The sequence below is a fragment of the Thalia democratica genome, unplaced genomic scaffold (genome assembly GCF_965202585.1).
Source record: "Thalia democratica unplaced genomic scaffold, ktThaDemo2.hap1.1 HAP1_SCAFFOLD_1020, whole genome shotgun sequence".
NCBI lineage: Eukaryota > Metazoa > Chordata > Thaliacea > Salpida > Salpidae > Thalia > Thalia democratica.
The window spans coordinates 742-10,838 of NW_028139952.1; positions in this window are offsets into that span (position 1 = coordinate 742).

The window sequence follows — 10,097 nt, forward strand, 5'->3', positions numbered from 1 at the left end:
ATTAAAAAGTTTTAACAAATAAAACTTGATCTAAGTACATTTATGTTTTGTTTAACATAAAATAAATAGTGTTAATAAGTTGATAATAAAATATCTGAAAAGTTTTCAAGCTGTTTTATTTTTGATAAAGTTTAAATTACTAAATAAGTTGGAGTTTTAAAGAATTGAATAGTTGTTAAGTACGCCGATTGAACAAGCTTAATCTTTAATTACTTTTTTTTGTTTAATTACTTTAATTACTTTTTTTAATTTTGTTTGAAAGTAAATTTTATACAATTCTATGTTTACTTTTATTTTGTTAAATACATAAACCTTCTTTAAATTCAACAAATGTTTAAAGAAGTACAACACTAAATGATTTTTATACTTTTTTTATTCATACTTAAATATTTCAGTCTAATATTTTTTAACAGGTTCATTTTAAGAAATATGTTCTTTGAACTTTTTTATTTTAATTTGTTTCTTATTCTGGTTATCCTTTATATGATTTACTCATTTTTTAGCCAGTGCTATTCAGCTTGGAAAAAATCAAAGAGAATAAAAATAAAAAAACCAAATATAATCTAATTCTGAAACACAAGATGTACATACCAGCTAAACATACAACTATAGTTTGTAAATGGAATTGTTTTATATGGTTATTACTTAATTTATATACAATTTTATTACTACTCACAATTTTTATTTAATATAATCAAGATTTTGAAATACTCAGTACTAATTAGATATAAACTTTTTATATATATACAAGCTTTTTTTATTAAACAAAGCATGTATTAGTATTAATATCAGACTTCAAATTTTTTAAGTTTTGAGAACTATGCATTTAAACTAGATTAACCAACACCTAAAGTACTCAGAAAAACTGAAATCTATAAAAATTGACCAAGCAGAGCGTGTATTTTTTACACGTAAGCATTTCTGTTTTATTTTGTTTATTTTTTTCCTGTTTCATATTTTGTTGTTTATTTTAAACTGAAATTGAAATATTTAGTAACGTTTTATTTTTGTATTTTCAAAGCTCACAAAAGTTCAATAGTAAGAAATCCTGTTTGTTTCTTTGATCAACGAATCTACAAAATCAGATAAGTCCACGACCAACCTTAAAAGAAAGATGATAATTAAACCAGATAGTTGAAAACCACCCAGATAAGACGAAATTAATGAAAATGTATGAAAATTTTCAATTATAATGAAAATCTTCTATAATAATGTTATTAATGATATTTATTTTGTATGTAAGTGTCTAAAAGGCTCTAAAAGTTGAAGCATTATAAGTGTTTTGTTAAAATTTAAAATCCTACATACAGTTTTAAGTTAAGTTTTACATTAAACTATATTAACCAGCAGTAAATCAAATAATATGTTCTTTATTTTTTGTAGTAAAGTATTATAATAGTGTACTGTTTTAGGTAATAATATATCAGCATCTTGTTTAACTTTTTTCGTTTAATGAAAAATGAACAAAAATAGATGATTGAAATTTTTCTGAAATTCCAGGCATGAACAAGGGATTACTTTTACTTTTAGAATACAAACTAGTATTTGTGGCTAAATATATACATAAATGCTAGCAATAGCTATGCTAAATCGCTTATTTAACGAAGTAAATACAACACCCACTAACTAAAACTTGTATAAATGATAACCAGAACAATTATAAAAATCATAAATTTTCTCTAGCGCCAAATTTACAAATTAGTTAAGGAAAAATAAAAATTAAAAATAAGAAAGGTAACAATATAAAATTACAGTTCTAACATACAAATTTAATTTCGAATACTGTTCTCCACATACGAAAATTGTATATTTGTTTTGTTAAACATATTGTACTCAGTTTAGAACGAATAAATTACATTTTTTATAATGCTTGATTTATTATAAGTAACTTTTTAACATAAAATTTAAAGATTTTAACTAAACAAGAACATGGTTGTGTCGAAAATAACAACTCTGTATTTAGTAATTTTAGTTTTGTTGTTTTGAAAAACTTTTGATATATTGTATTATAAATTATAACATTAAAACTTAAAAAAGATAGTGTATTTTTTGTTGTCGACAAAAACTTTAAACTAGTTTTGTAAGTACGAACGTAAATTTAAAACATATTTTAAAATTCAATTTCCATTTATTAAAATTAAAATAATAACATCTTTTTTTTTTTAATTAATCGTTCATTAAATATTTAAGTTTAGTGTTAAGATTTTAAAGAATGTTTATAAGTTTTGTATTAGTTACATTAAAACTGCCAACACTTAATTACGAATGACATGAGTTTTCACGGGAAAAATAAACAGTTGAATTAAAAAATTATTTTTTATCTTGTAAACAAAGAAAAAAAAATCACTATAAGAGTTTCATGAAAAAAGTTAAGGCTTTTTATGTATGAACGCTGATTGAAATATAAATTTTACAGAAATAGTACATAAATAAAAAGTACTTTATGGTAAAGACTAATGATAAAAGCTAAAAAGAAGTCTAAATATTTACAAACTTTGCAATTTATTTTATTTCTATAATCAAAAAATATTACTTTTTTTGTTATTTTGCAAAAAAAACAGACTTTAAGTACTTATTTAAAAAAATTCTTAAACGAAGTAAAGGTACAAATGCGGAACTATTTAAAACTTTAAATAAATTTAAAAATAAGTATTTCTAAAACATTTGACGTTTAAAAAAAAACTTAAAGCAATATTACCTCAGCTGTATAAAATTTGTTAAAGTTGAAGACTTGATCTTGAAACAACTTTTGAAAAATCATTAGTTATTAAATTTTTCTACTTGTGTTTGTTAAATAAAGTAACCTGTTTAAAGTAAGTGAAAGAACTGAAACCTATAATCATGTTTATAATTTTAAATGTATACCTCTTACAAACATCGATCTATCAATTATATTTTAAATTTAAGTTATTAGCTAAATATAAAGGTCTTAATTTTGGAAGATATTATGTCGAAAATATTTTCACAAACCTACAAACTTTTAACGTAACAAAATAACTTAAGTCTAGAATAATTAAGAGTTTAGAAAAATAAAGCAAATTTATTTGAAGTAAAAATAAATTTTAACTTTTTGTATTAACCTTTTTAAATATAGTTTCTATTTTGACCAACATGTAATTTTAATTAGGTAATACATGTAAAAACTCTTTTTTATTTCTCAGCAGTAAAGTATTTTGTAGTATGAGACAAAATTATACAAAAAAAATTACTTTTCTTTTCTAAACGTAGATATTAAAAATTGCCACTTCAATACAATTATGAGCGTAGCTCATGAATTTTTGTAATTACTTTATCTTCACATAATTTAAAGGTCATTATAGTTTTTGAGAAAAATAGATAAATGCGTTAAAGCGCGTGTTCTTGGAAACTTTTAAACCAAAAATACTTGAGTATTTCTACTTAGTGAAAAAAAAAACTTTTACAATTTGTTTTAATTTTTATTTTGGTAATACCTGTTTCCTCATAGCAACTAAGAACCACAAAAGCACGTATTACATCACATAAAATTTGTAGCCCTTCGGCGATCAAGACTTCCATCTTGACTTTTGAAATTAATGTTGTATATAAACTGCTTGGCTTATGCTTGATTATCAGTTGTACATTTAAAATGAAGTTTTTCGTTACATTCATTGTTCTGACTCTTTGTTTTTTGAATACCAATGCAAAACCAGTTGAAAAATCTGTCGAACTTTGTAAGTTTTTATCAATTTTAAGTTTTTAAACTAAAACTAATCACAGCATTTCAGTGACAGAAGTTGCAGCCGAGAAAATTTCAAATGCTGTTGAAAATATGAAGTATGGTGATATTATAATTGAAGGCAAAAAATTAAAATTTGAAAAGTGAGTTTCTTTTTATACAACAGTTTTTAACAAAAGCTTAAAGTTATACTGTACAGTTAAGACTAACAAAGTGTTGTTTTTAATTTTTAATCATTACAAACAGCATAAAAGTAACAGAATTTAATGTTGATTCAATGAAATTAGAAAAGGAAAATGGAGCTTATAAGGTAAAAATAGATGGAGTTAATGGTATATTTGAATCAGACGCTATCGTGAGACGAAAGTAGGTGTTTTATAAAGTTTTAGTTTGTATTTAAAACTTTTACTAAGAGAAAAAAAGTTTCACTATACAGCTCAATAACTGAGTTGTAACGCTTTAACGCTGTGACTGTTTAATGAATAAGTAAAAAAAGTAACAAATAAAATACACAAAAGTTGAGTAAATGTATTCAAAAAACCGATTAATATAGTTTTTAAAATTTGTGTTTACCTTGAAAAGTTTTATTTTAATCAAAACTAGTTTTACATGAGCTCAAAGTTGACAAAAATATTAAGTTCAGTTCAAAAGAAGCCACTGCACATATAGTAAGCACATATAATCTAATGCATATATTGTCCAAATACTCTATTTCAAAAAAAAAAACACTGTGTAACCAAAATCAGTTTCATATGTATATCTTTTAAACTAATTTAATATTTAGCTCAAAGCAAGCCTCCGCTAATTTGGTAGGCGACATATACAGCTTTGAAGTTTCAAGTTATGACGTCACAATAAAAAAAGTCGACGGTCAGATCAAAGTGAGTTGAACTTGTTTTGTTATAACTGAACTTTGTTTTTTATACTTATCTAAAACTTCCAGGATATTAAATCTCAAACTGTCTTAAAAAAAAGCTTTTAAATGTTACGATTGAAATAATTTAGATATTTTTATAACTTTGCTTGTAAATATATGTAACTAAATAAGTTATCAAGCTATGTTTAACTTAGTTGTTTTGTTATCAATAAAGTTTTTACATTAATTTTTTTTTGCGTTTTTGTAATAAGATTTAGTGTATGGGTACTTTGTTAATGTACTAAAAATAAAAATTCTTCAAGAAAGTACATATAAGTGAAAATGTTTCGAAATTAAGCTTTCCTAATTTTTCTGTTTATAAGACTTTAACACATATTTTTTTGTTACTAGATCTTTCTTTAAATTTATTGAAAGTTTGTTAACGAAACTAAAACTGTTAAAGGTGCTTTGATGCGACAAATTTTTTAGTTGTTAATCGTATGTCTACAAACAATTTTTTTCCAAAACAGTTCTTAAAACTTAGCATAGTTGATTCTGTTTAATACTATATATTCGCAGTGCTTTAACTTGAAATATTCTAACAGGCTGATGTTACTACTTGCAACTTTGTTGTTACTGAGGATCATCTTTTGAGCGTAAATTACAGGGAGACCCTGAATTGCAAAAGTTTCTTTTTTACTATTTTAAAGAACATTTATTGAATGTAGTGAACCGCTTGGCTCAAACAGAAGTTAGTTGTTAATAAGTATAAGTTTTAGTTTTTTATTATTATTTAAAAACCTCTTAGCTGTTCGATTTTTCTGTATGTATAAAGATCTACGTAGTGTCAATTAATAAAACACGAAATATTATTTACTTTTTCTAAGTGTTTTGAATTTATAGTTGGATATAATGTTTTTCTTTGCTTTATAGAAATAATTCTAATTTATAAAAACTTTAGTTAATATTAACGTTTGTTATAATTCCAGATACATTAATTTTTTTAACTAAAAACTTTGATTAGCTACATTTTAGCTACTTAATAATTTTTTTAGTTTATAAAAACTATCATAATTAAAAGTTAAAACAAACTTATAACTTTAGTTTTTTACATAAAAAAATTTAATAAACTTCTAATATATCAAACAGATTTGTGCTGTTGTGAAACCGCAAGTTCAGGAAATATTAGATGAACAAAATCTGACCGAAATTATCGGATAACATACGGCTTAGCTAACTTAAAAAAACAAAGTAGGCAACTTATTATTTAACTTTTGATAAAAAGTTTTTTAATATTATCATTAATTTTTTATTTTGCTTTATTCTTTTAAGGTTTGACGAATATAGTTTGTACTAGATAGATGCAAAATTGTTTTGATTTTGATGATATTGGTAAAACAACCGAATAGATACAACTTTTATGAAACTCTCTGTATTATTTTATGTTATATAAACAATAAACTTATGTTATAAATAAGTTACTTCTAAAAACTTTAAAAAAATGTTATAGCTAATTACCTTATAAATTCAAGCTGAAATCAAATACTTTAAGGTACCTAAATTTAACAACATAAATACAAAAACTTTTTTTTTCAGATGACAAATTTCAACTTCTACATAAAATAACGATGAAGCTTTGTTAGGAGCATTGTAAATCAATATTAAACACTTTTCGTCTTTTAAAGTTTTAAACTAGTAACTTTTACTTTTGCATGTCTCATTAAACTAAAATTTAACTATTCTTCCTAATAAATAGCCGAGATTTTTTTTCTATTTTTGAGTTACTTGTACTAATTTCTTATTAGGGTTTTGTTAATTCTATTGTTTAATTTTTATAAAAATTTTGAATATAAACTCAATAAGCAAGTAACTTTTCTATGTTGCTTTTTGATTAAATAAAAGTTACAGATCATTACAAAAAATTGTTTTGTTAACGTTGAATAAAATGTTTTTACAAAATGAATAAATAACTTCATAAATAAATCATATGATTATAAATCCTTATCTTAGATCAATATAACTTTTACTTAAAAAAAATAAAAAAGAGAAGTTATAATTAAAGTTTACTAGTTTGAAAATTTGAACAAGCTTTAGGTTGACAGTTTTTTATTAACTTGTTTAACACCTTTTACTTTAAAATAATACTAAAAAAATAAACCATTTAAATTGCTCAATATATTTTACATTCTTTTCTTAGACGTTATAACAATGACAAAAAGACAATTTATTTTTAAGTTTTAATAAAAACATGCATTTTGAGTTGTAAACCAAAGACTGTTTTTTTTATTATAGCTTCAGTATCTAATGAGTAAATAAAAGTTTTTCTTCAAGGTAAATTTTTAAGAAATAAACTTAAACCAAAAATTAAAAAAAATCGATAAGTTCGCTTTTACCGAGTTAAATAATTTTCAAAGCACATTTTGTGTGTGTCTGTAGGCAGTTTATCGAATTTATTAACAACAAGTATTTATTAATATTTTTAAGGATATCACCAAGAGTACTTGATTTTTTTCTTTGCTTACTAATCATAAGTTTTTTGTAAGAATAACTAAACAATAAATTTAAAAGTAAATAACAAATATTAAGTATTTAATGAAATATACAAGACACACGAACTCATAAAACTAAATATATTTTGAGCAATTATTATCAGTAAAGTAATAAGCTAACAAAAATAAGATTTTACAAACTTATATAGTAAAAAAGTAATCATAAAGTACTTAATAAAAAACTTAGTTGGTAACAAATAAAATAATTCAAGTTTACTTACATTATAATTAACCTACAGTACAGTTGTACATTAATATAATGACATTAAAACGCCTTATAAAGTTAAACAAAATAAAGAGACAGTAAATCAAAACATTTGTCCTTACATAAAACAGGTTTGCTTAATAAAATGTTAATAGTTTTTTGTTTAATCGAATCGAAACGTTACTAAAAGTTTAAATTAATAATGTTGCAATTATTTAACGTTATTATATTAATCTACAGTTATACTGTAAGTTAGTTTTAATGTAATAAACTTAAGTTATTAAATTGTTTCTAACTGCTTTTGGTTTTTATTGCTCTTTTAAATACTTAATGATTACCTGGTTACTACATAAGTTTGTAAAACTTTATTTCATGTTAACTTTGTACTCTTTTCACGAGAATTCCACTAATATAATTAGTTTTATTGAATTTTTAGGTATTATTTATGCATCTTATTGTATAATTACTGGTTAGTTTGCGCTTTTTTTTCGTTCTATAAACAATAGTTGTGTTCCAATTAATAAAAAATAAAGTTTGAGTTGAAATTAAAACAAACTTTGGACAGATTTGTTTCCACCAGCCAAAAAAAGTAAACAGTTTACTAAACTTAGGTTGAGACAAAACTAAACAAAATTGAAGCTTTAAAAACTAGTTTAAAACTTTAAACGTTTTACAAAGTGACTTTAAAATATTAAGGTTTTTAATTCCTTTGAAAAGAAGATAAAACTTAAAAAAATAGTAATAATTAAGAAAAAAAAGAATTATCTAGAGCAAATAATATTTAATTATTTAAGTAAAGTTCTAATAATTTTTTGTATACATTTTTAAATCAAAGAAAACAAGCAGTTGTTTAAAGTTAGATTTGATAAGCTGAAAACTTTTATTTAAATACCCCTTAGCTAATTCCATCTTAAAAATTATTTCTTTTGGTTTTAACATATATTACTAAACTTTTAACTTTTAAGTAAAATAACTATAGTTTTAATATCTTTTTAAAAACTTCTAGTTGTATCAACGACTTTATACAGTAAACTAAGAAGGTATTTAGAAAAAAAAGCTAAAAACATTAGATTAGGCTTTGTAATAGAAATAATTGTTTAATTTCTTACCGTTATATAACAATGATACTTTATTAAATCTTAGGTGCCATAAATTTTTTTGTTGTTGTTTGAAGCGTAAATTAAGTTTAACACAAATTAAAAATAACAGTTAAGTAGTTAATCCTTTTAAATGAAAAAAGCACAAATCTTTTTTTAAAGATTTAGAAAAGCTACTTAATTAATAGCATTCTTTAAAGTTTTCTAAAACTTATATTTGTATGCTTTTTTTCTAAATATTTTGCTTATATCAATACTTCGCTTAAAACTTATTAAAGTATATACAGTTTTTATTTCAAAAAAAAAGAATGAAATTTAAGAAAAAAACAGTAAAAACAGTTTTAAGGATTCAATTTTTTTTTTTGGTTTGCATTCAAAGTTCAGTGCTAATTATTCTATATATTTATGAATCATTTTGATAACTATTTATTATTTGGAAACATTTAATAGTTTACTACTGCACACTTTGTTAGTTTGAATAGTATTTAAGTTTACTATTTGTAAAAATTAAAGTACAAAAATCAGTAAAAAGTAAAACCTGAGTTTGGAAATATAACATCTAAAAGCTGCTTATTTTTGTTTGCTAAGAAAAAACTAAAATAACTTTTTTAACCAGGTTATTGTTTATAGAAAAATGAATGTAACAACCAAACATGCTGTCATATATACTATGCTTGCTCTCATAATAGCTTATGCTATTTGCTCTTTGTACTGCCTAGTAATACGTTTGATAAGATACAGTCAGCCAGATTGTACCTGCAATCGTGGGAACAACTATTTGCTTCCTAATAGTGGGAATAACAATGTTTCAGTTGACTTTCACGATCCAGGTAGTTTTATTTTAAATACTTTACAGCGTATTTTTTTATGTTATAAGTGCATTTTTTTTCTTCAACTGTACTACTTACTAAAAAGTACCTTTTGAGTAAGCATGTACGATTTTTCAGCAAAAAGTATGCTCGAATGTATAAATAGTTTTCTTTAATGCATAGTGTTTTAGCTTTAACATAATATGGTTTAAGAATCAACTAATTAGTCTAGTTTTTTCAACAAAAGTATGATGGTGTGACTTTTTTGTTAACCCGTTCAGAATAAAATTTGTTTTTCTAAAATTAACGTATATTGCTTTATACGATATGGTCATAAAACAATACTAAACTATAATGTTAAATATTATATAAAAAATTAAAAGAATAAAGCAAATAAAAATTTCAGCCTACAAAGTTTTTTTAACGTTAATTACTTTATATTTATTTATAAAATCTTATATTTATGCTGTACTGTAGTCAAATGTACAGTGTATGTCAACAATACAAGTTTTTTTTATTTAAGATTATGTAAAATATTTAGATGGTTGTTTCCTTCCTCCAAAGTATGAGAACTTACATTTAAATAATGAATCACAAAAGGATTGTTGCTCAATGACAACTGAAGATAAGACAAACACAAAACTTCCAACTTACGAAGAAGCACTAAAGTTGTAATGTTATTGAGCAAATTATTTTATTCAAATTTCATTCTGATTTTTTAAACTTAGAAAAAAATATTAATAGTCTAAAAAGCTAAAATTATTGTATTGTTTTAGCTGCTTTGACATATATTTTAAATAACTTTTTTGCGTTAAATTATTTAAAATCATACAAAACATATGATTTGTGAGTTATAATAAGTTTTAATTTTGTTTTGATTTAGA